Source organism: Myotis davidii, unplaced genomic scaffold (genome assembly GCF_000327345.1).
Source record: "Myotis davidii unplaced genomic scaffold, ASM32734v1 scaffold60, whole genome shotgun sequence".
Lineage (NCBI taxonomy): Eukaryota > Metazoa > Chordata > Mammalia > Chiroptera > Vespertilionidae > Myotis > Myotis davidii.
In genome coordinates this window covers 2,965,962-2,976,167 of record NW_006293007.1, presented here as the reverse complement: position 1 = coordinate 2,976,167, position 10,206 = coordinate 2,965,962, and the positions used below count along the sequence as shown (strand labels likewise).

The window sequence follows — 10,206 nt, the reverse complement described above, 5'->3', positions numbered from 1 at the left end:
AGAGATAGAGAGATAGATATAGAGAGATAGAGATAGAGAGAGGGAGATAGAGCTAGAGCTAGAGAGATAGATAGTGAGAGATTGAGAGAGAGAGAGAGAGATAGAGAGAGAGAAACATTGATGTGAAAGAGACACATTGATTGTTTACCTCCCACCTACACCCAGACCAGGGCTGGGGATCAAACCTGCAACCCAGCCCAAACCAGCCCTATCCGTGGCTCAATGGATAGAGCGTGGGCCTGCCGACTGAAGGGTCCTGGGTTCGATTCCAGTCAAGGGCATGTACTTTGGTTGTGGGCACATCCCCAGTAGGGGGTGTACAGGAGGCAACTGATCGATGTTTCTCTCTCATCGATGTTTCTAACTCTCTATCCCTCTCCCTTCCTCCTTCCTCCCTGTAAAAAATCAATAAAATATATTTAAAAAAAAAGACTTTTAAAAACAAAACAAAAAACACCCTGCAACCCAGGTACGTACGCTTGACTGGGAATAGGACCCAAAACCCTTCAGTGCATGGACTGACGTTCCAACCACTGAGCAGCTTGGCCCAGAACTAAGGTTTGTAATTTTTTTTTTAAAGTACATATTATTATGGTGGGAGGGGCCCATCAAAGTCACAATGCAGAGCTGAGGGATTCTAATGGCTTGTTCCCTTCCAAGCCCAGGCTTTTGGGGTGGGGGTGGGGGGGTCAAGAAGAGGTGTGTGTGTGTGGACCACGCTTGCTGTCACAGAACACCGACAGCAAACACAGTTCTAATCAAATGGTACCCCTTTCCCAGCCCCCCACACTACATAGTCTATGGCTTTTGCTGCCCTGGGTGTGGTGGGGTGGTGGTGGGGTCTAGGGTGGGCTTCTAAAATGGGGAGAATCCTGTTGGTTTTTTGTTTCTGTTCCTATAAACTTGGAGGTTGAGGATACTTGCAGATGTATGGAGCCGTTGCCAAGGCTGCACGGAGGGCTCGTACCCCCTCGCCCATCGCTATTAACTCAACCCCAGGCCTTATTTGGATTTCGCTCATTTTTCCCGCGAATCTCCTCTCTCCGTTCCAGGATCCAAGCCGGGCCAAGGCACCTCAGCCAGGGGTCACCTCACTTTCCAGACCTGCTCTGGACCAAGGCCCGGCCTGAGGGGTAGCGAGGAGAGCTCTGGCCGCAGCAGCTCCTGGTCCGGGGCGGGAGGGCACGGTGAGCACTCACACTGCACAGGAAACTGGCCACGGGCGGCGTGGGCACGGCGAACGCCACAGCAGCGCTGCGGGAGGGATCCACGAGCAGGCCTGGGCGCTGCCGTACGGCTTGGATAAAGCGAGGTTTCGATGGAAAAGCTAGCCTGAATATTAACACTGAGCACTGTGTTTGATGGGATAATTATTTTATATTTGTAAAGATTCTTAATTATCTCCAGCAAATGCCTGGAGCTCACTTGGTAATTGAATGAAGGAAAATGCCTTTTCAAGCATTTATTATGGTGGCAAGGGCTCATCCCAGCACTGTAAGTTGTTGCTATAATGATAAAAAGAGAGAGAGAGAGAGAGAGGAGAAAGAATAACTTTAAAGTATTTCCCTGGCCTGGACAAACTCGTTATTACAGAAAGCTTCGCAATCCCATTCGGGGCATGGCCGGCTCTAATATAGAGGGCATGCTGGAGGCGCAGGATTAAAACCTGAGAGTCCGTGGAAATTTCCTTTCTTTGGGGAGCTTTTGTTGACCCCTGCTTAGAACTGACTCTTCCTCGGTGAGCCCTGGGCATACTTCTGTCTTCGTGCTTGTCACACTGTGCGGTGATCATCTCTGGGTCTGTCTCGTGTCCCTTTCACCACCCTCCCCCCCTCCCCAGGCCTGTGTGTCTTGAGAGCTGGGACGACATCAGGGGTGGGGAACCTTATTTCTGTCCAGGGCTGTTTGGATATTTATAACATCATTCGCAGGCCATACAAAATTATCACCTTAAAAATGAGCCTGCTATATTTGGTCCAACATTTAATTAACTCACCCCTAATGCCTTGGCAGGGCCTGGTGACATGATTTTTCTGGCCTTGTTTGGCCCGCGGGGCGGACGTTCTCCATCCCTGGACTACATCATGCCCCCCAGGAATCATGTGCCACCTCCCAGATGGAGTCAACCCCTTCTTGCACGGCCGTGCACCTTCCTTCATGAAGCCCCCTCTCAGCGTTTTATCTCTGATGGGCACATCCGTCAGGGTATGGCCACCGCCACAGGCTGCAGTGTCCTGTTCCTGCAGTGTTGTCCATCCTCTTCTGCTCCTTAGCTCTGGGCCCCCACGGAGACCCCAGGCGTCCAGCTTTGCGTTGGCCGTCCTAGGTGAGGACCACCCTGCTGCCATCAGCGAAGGCAGGTGCAGAGGGGATGGCCTGGGACACGGGTAGGCATGATGGGCACAGCTGGGGGTCCCAGCCTAGAGAAGGGCACCAGGCCTGGAATCGAGTCCTGCCCTGTCCCTCGTCAGGGGACGGCCCCTGAGTGAGCCGGGGCATGTCTGTGCCTCAGCTTTGTCACTGTAACCCCATACCCAGTGGTGGCAGCACGAGGTGAGGTGTGTCCAGGGTCGGCGTGCGTTACTCACACCACTTCCTGCTCTGATCCTGTGGCCGAAGTGGCCCGGCACCCCCAAGGGGGGCACGTTTGTAACTTTCGTTAACGATGGACAGATTTATGGGCTGCTGCCCATGGTGACGGTTTCAAAGGGCAGCTCTGGGCAAGGGCTCCTTCCCCATTTTTATAGAATTCCACATCCTTTAGGGATCTTGGGATTGCAAAACAGCCACCCAGAAATCAGGCACCCCGTTAACATCGAGACTTTTATGTATTTATAGTTCAGCTTAAATTTTTACCAGGAGACGTTTTCAGAGCGTAACATGTGCTAGTCACCGCGTGAATTGCGAAACCAAGGACCTGTCTCCAAAGCGCTGGCCTTGACGATGTCATCTGGCGAGGCTCCGGGAGGAATGAAAATACCGCTGTGCAGCGGTGCCGGCCTGAAGGGGAGCAGGGTCTGGGGCCCTCTGAGCCCATAGGTCACTGGTCTGCACGGCAGGGCTGGCGTCTGTGCTCCTCCCCAATCTTCACCCCTCTATGCAGCGGGCCAGGGCAAACTCCGCTGGGGGCGGCAGGGAGAGGCTTGGTTTGAGTTCTAGGTCTGCCACTCACTGGCCAGGTGACCTTGGGGGATTTCTAGGCCCCACTGGGCACAGACAGGTTGGGAGAGATGCCAGGGTGACACTCTCCCCCCTCTCCCCCCCGCCCCGACCTCCCAGGTGATTTCAGACTCAGAGGCACTACAGCCTCCAGGGTTGCTCTGCAGCTGAGCCAGGTTAGGGACCTCCCCCTGCAGCTGCACAGCTGGCTGGGTTTTCTAAATACAACAGCCCTGCACCTCCCACTGAGCTACAAGCCCGCAGGTGGCTGGAGGAACATGTGGTTTCTGGATGTGACATGAAAGTTAGCATTTGCATGCTCTTTGTCTGGATTCCCTGGGTTTGTTTTTCTTGCTCTTACAGCCCTGAAATATTCCCCATCGTGTTTATGTTGTGGCAGGAGACGTGGAAGCCGAGCGCTGCTGTGCGGGGATCTGCTGGGCCTGCCTCCACCATCCTCCCGAAAAGTACCAGCAGGTGCTGGTGGATCCGAGCCAGCGAGCACCGAGCCCCTGCGGCGCCTGCAGGGCACCTGCCCACGGCCTGGCTCCCGCAGGTGCCCGCCGCCGCCGCCAACTGCATCATCACTCGCTCCGTGTGAGCACCTGTCCGTTGGTGACATCAGCTTCCGGGGGGTGCCCGTGAATGATTTCTGGCCCTCACTGCAGCCAGGGAGTGGCGGCTGGGATTATCCCCATTCTGCAGATGACAAAACCGAGGCTTGGACAAAACAACCACCATTTCTATGCCAAATGTTCCTTTCTTGCCGCCCTCTCCTCGCAGGGTGCTGCCCTCTAGACTACACAGTGCCCTCTGTTTGCCACTGAGGTACCCAAGCTCCACAGCCTCTGGGCACCCACAGCACATCCCCCTAGCTCCACCTGGGCCTCCCTTCTGGTTTGGATTATAAACCACCCAACCGGCCCTACCTTGCTTTTTTAAAATACATTTTTATTGTTGATAGCATTACAGATAGCTCCCATTTATCTCTTGCCTTTTAAATTGTCCGAGTCTGGCTTGCCTCTCGACACTGTGACCTCTAGGAGGATGCAGTCGTGGGCTGGCTGCCCCATGTTCGGCGGGGTGGCCACGGAGCCGACACTTCACCAAGCTTGTTGAACAGTGACTTGTTATTATTCCCCGAGGCTGGGATCCACGTGTCTGTCCACAGGAGGCTCGAGCCCTTGCCCCCAGGCCCTTGGCTGGCCAGCATGTCCAATGATTTTGTTTCACATTAAATTATTTTAAATTCCACGGACCCTGGTTTCACAATCAAATAATTCGATCTTGTTTACAAATGGAATTTTTACTTTTTGACAGTTTCTAGCGTTGCTGGGCTGGACGGTCGGCAAGCGCGTGTCCTCTCATGCCCCCCTGTCCATCTGGGACGGCGCGGCGTCTGGGAACTAACTGTCCGAGGGGCGGCCGGCGCCCAGCTGGGCCTTTCTCAGCCTCCCCTCCCACCTTCAGCTCCCTCCACGAGAAAACCCACAAGCAACAGAATTGGGAGGAACGCTTGCTACCTGTCATTCCAACATTCCTTTTTACAGATTAGGGGACGGAGGCGCAAGGTCCCAGTTCCTGTGGGCAGCCCGGGACCCGACACCAGGTCCTCGTTGCCCTCCTCCAGGGACTGTCCCGCCCTCCTCTCTACCTCCACCCTGGACTTACTAAGTCCCTGCCATGTGCCACCCACTGTGCTGAGTGAGAGAAAGATGTGGAAAGCCATGACCTTTGACCTCAGAAGCTCATACTCTGGGTGTTGGGGTGGGCTTGGATAAGTAGACAAAACAGGGGCCACACAAAGAGTCGGTGGCTCGGTGGCCAAAGGAGGAAGCCAGGGGCTAGGGAAGGCCGGGTGGAGGGAGACGGCGGTCCCAGCAACGGGAGCAGCATCTGTAGAACCTCGGAAGTGGGCCGTGCTTGGCGGTCACCGCCCAGCCCCATTTTCGGGAGGTGATCGGACCCAGCACGAAATTCTTAGACCAAGGCGCTAACCTTCAGTCTCTCCCCACGAGTCCCCTTGTCACCTGGGAGGATGCCTCCTTACCTAGTGATGTCACCACCACGGGAAACAGGTTTGGAGCCTCTCTTCTGGAACTTTCTCTAAGCGAGGAATGGTACGGGGGCAGATGGGTGTCACGGTTCTGTGGTCACTTGGATGGATGACCTGGCTTGGCTCCTGCAGCATCCCCACTGGGCTTGGCTCCGAATGGCATCTGGCTGTTTCCACACGTCGCCGGCTCTCCGAGGTCAGAGCTGAACTGCTGTGGAGGTCACACCATGGGCTGTGTCCACAGGCCGCCCCGGAGGGATCTGCTGTGGGCATCCCTGCTGGCCCTGGCCTGCAGAGGGTGGCCTCAGCAAGGGCCTAGACCAGTGGTCGGCAAACTCATGAGTCAACAGAGCCAAATATCAACAGTACGATTGAAATTTCTTTTGAGAGCCAAATTTTTTAAACTTAAACTATATAGGTAGGTACATTGTTATTAACTTAATTAGGGTACTGCTAAGGCTTAGGAAGAGCCACACTCGAGGGGCCAAAGAGCCGCATGTGGCTCGCGAGCCACAGTTTGCCGACCATGGGCCTAGACCAGTGGTTCCCAACCTTTATTTGGCCACGCTCCACCTAAGCAACTCTAAAACCCTGACCGCTCCCGCCCCCACCCCCCGTGACATATAATTCTCATTATTCAAAAAGTGAACTCCTAGTCACATGGAGGAGCCCTAAAAGGCCATGAACTTGGTCTAAACAAACTTCCAAAGAACATGGCATCCATGAAAGAGAAAAATAAAAGAACGAAAGGACAGTTGAAGTGCTGAGGAAGAAATCACTAAGAAGTTGTTAAAAAATAATAATAATGTGAAAAAATAGCCAATAAGATTTCAAAACACATAATAGAGAATTAAAATGCATAAATCTGTCACAATATATATTTATATACTGTATCTGAGGCCCCTGGGACCATAAGAAATGCAAAAAATTCACTGTTAATAACTCATTCTCGAATAGCCCCCTTAAAAATCAAATTGCCCCCCCGGCGGGCCTGTGCCCCACACTGGGAACCCCTGGCCTAGATACAGTCAGTGGGTAAGGACCAGGCAGCTTCCCCGCCCAACGACAAGCACCTGGTTGTATAAGACCCTGGGCGGCGAGTGTGGGGTGGGCTGGTAGGCTGTGAGGGCCTGGCTGCAGCCTGTGACTCTGGCCCATCCTCCAGGGACTCTGTGACCTCCCTGAGCCCGGGGCCCACTCCCCACCTCCAAGTCTTTGTTGAATTGTGGCCCCTGCCTGCCTCCAAGGCTGTCCCTGCATGGGCACTGCGGCCATACTGTGGGGACGCCCAGGGCTGGCAGGGGTGGGGAGAGATGGGCCGGCCCCTCCTGGGCGATGGGAATGTAAACCCAGCCACACTGACAATGAGGGTACCGTGTGGGCTGGAACTGGCACTTCTAGGAACCAAACTTCCTGTGTTGGTAGCAGTTAAAGAACTGGACACGTGGGCGAGCGGCTCCTAAGAAAGAGTGAGGTGCCGCGTAGTCTGTGTGCTTGCGTTGGGACGGGCGGATCTCTAAAATAAGCAAGGTGAAGAGGGCAAGACGCCAAAGAAAGTACGATCCATTTTTGTGTTAAAAAAGAAAAAGATTAAAAAGTGGGTGTTTGCTCTGGAGAAATACCTGGAAAGGGTTCGTAGGGGTCATGACCACAGGAGTCTTGAGCTCTGCCAGGTCCCTGAGAGCCATTAACTCACAGAGTCCCCAGAAGGAGGTGGGTATTACCCCTTGACCCACTTTGCAGATGAAGAAACTGAGGGCTGGGGAAGGGGAAGCACCGTGCAGGTCTGGGCAGTGTGTGGAGGTGCAGGGCGTGGTCTGAGCCGCTGGCCGTTCTGCTGCTGGCGAGGACGCCTTTGGGAGAGGGGCTGGCGGGGCTTCGGGCTGCCTTTCTGTGTCCTCTGTATTTTCTTCCCAGGAGCCTCTATTACTTTATTTTAGGGAATGTCAACAGGGTTACCTGGATAAAGGTAATGAGCCTTTAATTCCTTATTGTGCTTTTCTGCCTGACGAAGAAAAACATAGTTATGTCATTTTAAAAACTCTTCCCCTGCCCAGACAGAGAATACTGTGTCTCCCGGAAGGGGACCGAGAAACAATCAGGACTCCAGAAAGTGACCCCGTCCTGATGGGGCCCTCGGCACCGGCTTAGGGAGTCAGCTCTGTTGCCCATGGTTACCAGCATGTGGCAGGTGGGAGACCCCCGAACAATTCCCCATTTTACGGGGGGCGGGGGGGGGCAAAGTGAGGCTGAAAGAGGGACCACCCTGTGCCAGGAGTCACTCGGGGTCCACCCACGCCAGGCCTCGCCCCATCCAGCCTCACCCCACCCCCAGAGTCTGCCCTGCTGCCCTGGAAACAGGAAAAAACACCATTTCTGTGACATAGTTGCTTGATAACCAAGATCAAACATGCTCACGGAGCTTTCCTGAGTCCAGGATAGAGACCCAAGACCACCCGGGACAGGAGTGCCTCCCACTTGCAGGCCTGGCCCCCAAATGACAGCCTCACTTGTCGCGTCCCAGCTCTGAATCCGGGGAGCACTTGAGCTCACGGTCGCTGTGCTGTAACTGGTGCGGCTGCGGAGAGGGTGACGTTGCCATTGGTGACCACAGGTATCCTGGCAGCCTGGTGCAGAAAGGGCACTTCAGGCTCTAACAAGGGCCCGGTTTCCATGGGGACAGCGGAGCCTCAGTGTGGCAGGCATCCAGCTCTGCCCCCTCGAGCTCGGTGGTCTTATCAGAGCTCCCTCCCTGCCTCAGTTTCCCCATCTATAAAGCAATGGGAGTGGCGTGGATGACCTCAGGACGCCAGGGTGGGGCAGATGCTGGTGGTAGCTGTAAGTGACAGGGGCCAGAGTCTGTGGCCCTCACTTTCCAGGGGGTCAGATCCTCTCTGCCTGGTCCCAGGGAGAACACTGGGCCCGGACTCCAGGGGCTGCTCATCAGCCAGTGGGATGGTCTTCCAAGGCCGGGAGAGCCGCCAGCCTAACGCCAGATCCGCCGCCTACTGTGTGACCCACAGTCATGTGACTACACCCCTTTGGGCAAAGCAGCACCCACATCCGACAGCCACTGTCCCCGGATGCTGGTGCCTGAGGAGCCTCAGCGTTCCATCGGGCAGCAGGCCTCAGTCGGGGCCCCACAGATGCTGAGCTGGACCACCCAGATCTGTGAGCCCCGAGATCAGCGGGGGAACCGGGGAGGAGGCGGTCTGAAGGGAGCCCTGGAGTGAAGCCCGTCGGTGACCTGGGCAGGACCGGGGGTGGCAGGGAGGCAGAGGAACAAAAGTGACAGGAGTGTGGGCATTTTGAGCCAAGTCCTCACCTCGTGCACGATCTCCTCTGACCCTCACTCTGACCCTCGGACAGTGGTCGGCAAACTGTGGCTCGTGAGCCACATGCGGCTCTTTGGCCCCTTGAGTGTGGCCACGAAGTTTCAATCGCACTGGATGTGCACGCCCGCACGTGGTGTTTTGTGGGAGAGCCACACTCACGGGGCCGCCGTTTGCCGACCACTGCCCTAGGAGGTGGGTGCTGTCCCCTCCATTCTAAGAGGAAGCAGCCCCTTAAAGGGGGCGGGGGGCGGTGACTTCCCCAGTGTTGTGGCACCAGGAAGTGATGGCCAGAGCCCAGTGGGATGGTCTCACTCCAGGGCTGGAATGGGGGAAGCAGGAGCAGCACCTGGACCCTCTGCTCTGGAAACACTGGTCTGTGAGCTCCAAGCTGCGGCCCACGAGGGTCATGGGATTACTTGAGCAGGTGGCCACCACCCAATGGCAGGAAAAGAAACAGGATAATGCAGGTCTGAGATCACGATGCTGGGAAGTTAGAGTTTCTTTCCTGGAAACGGCGCTTCAGTTACACCTGTGAACGGCTCAGTGCTGCTAGTTTCTATGTGGCCACGGTGCCGGCCCCGGGGTGAGATGCGTCACCCTGGCCCGGGTCAGCAAGCTTCGGAAGCCGCTGCTTTCAGCTTCGCTCGGTTCTGCGGGGGCCTCCGGGCCTTTGTTCTCTGAACAAGAAGCCAGCGCTGGGCACAGGCAGGAGCCAGGATGTGTGGAGGGCTTCCGCCAGCGCCCCCACCCGCAGGACAAGGCAGCTGGCTCGTCAAGGTTTCGGCACCGCCGTGTGGGGTCTGAGAACTTGGGGCGTCCATGTTCAACTGCAGCGCCCGGGTTGCTGAATGGGGAGTCCCAAGGCCCTGGCGCTGGGCCTGAAGGGCAATGCTGTCTTCTCCTCCCTTGGTGTGGACCAGGGTGTGCCCCAAATTCTCGATCAATGCCCTAAAGCTGCTCCACCAGGCTGGCCTGCTCTCGGAGGTGCGGAGCCCCATGAGGTCACAGGGAGCAGGCAGAGAGAGAGCCTCTCCTGCCCCTGGCCCGTGGTGGCAACAGAGGAGAGTGTCTTGATGAGCAAGAGGATGTCAGGGGGATGGAGGGCAGGGCCCAAGAAGTGCCGGCTGGGCTGCGGGCTGCTGGGGAAGGAGTCGGGGCTTCCTCCTGCTGCAGTGGGCGCCTAGAGGAAGGCGTGGGGCCTGTTTGGCTTTCTCCAAATGGTCCTGCTCCAACCACAGAAAGCCAGGCTCGTGTTGGGAGACCCGGATGTGGGTGCAAACCCCGGCACATACATTTTCAGGAGCAGCCTTCTTGTCTTTGCAGGATATCCTGCCCTCCTCCCCGCCTTTGGGCATCCGCGGTCACTGCTGCTATTACTGCCACCTTTTTTAAGGTCTCCACAGCTGCAGCAGGCGGCTGCTTTTCTAAACGTCATTGAACATTCTGGATGTTTTTTTCCTCGGAGGGCCCTGGGGGCCGATGTAGGTGAAAGATCTCAATTCTGCAGGGGCCTCATGGAGGCAGCGAGGTTCGTCCCTTTCCCAGGCATGGGCCTCTGGTGTGGGCAACTCTAGGCACCTTGAAACCTTCAGCTGTGATAAACACACACAAAGCAGACCAGCATTCCAACACGAAGCCACTGTCCCCGCCGGCTCT

At 56.0% G+C, this 10,206-nt stretch overlaps 1 long non-coding RNA gene across 1 annotated transcript in view; it reads right to left on the bottom strand.

The window, feature by feature from the left end:
• The window catches only part of LOC107183563, a 14,793-nt gene extending 9,302 nt beyond the window's left edge, over nucleotides 1–5,491 (bottom strand). The window contains exon 1 of the long non-coding RNA XR_001514352.1: nucleotides 5,210–5,491. This is a non-coding gene — a long non-coding RNA (uncharacterized LOC107183563). The remainder of the gene's footprint in view (nucleotides 1–5,209) is intronic.
• Nucleotides 5,492–10,206: the final 4,715 nt, after the last annotated feature.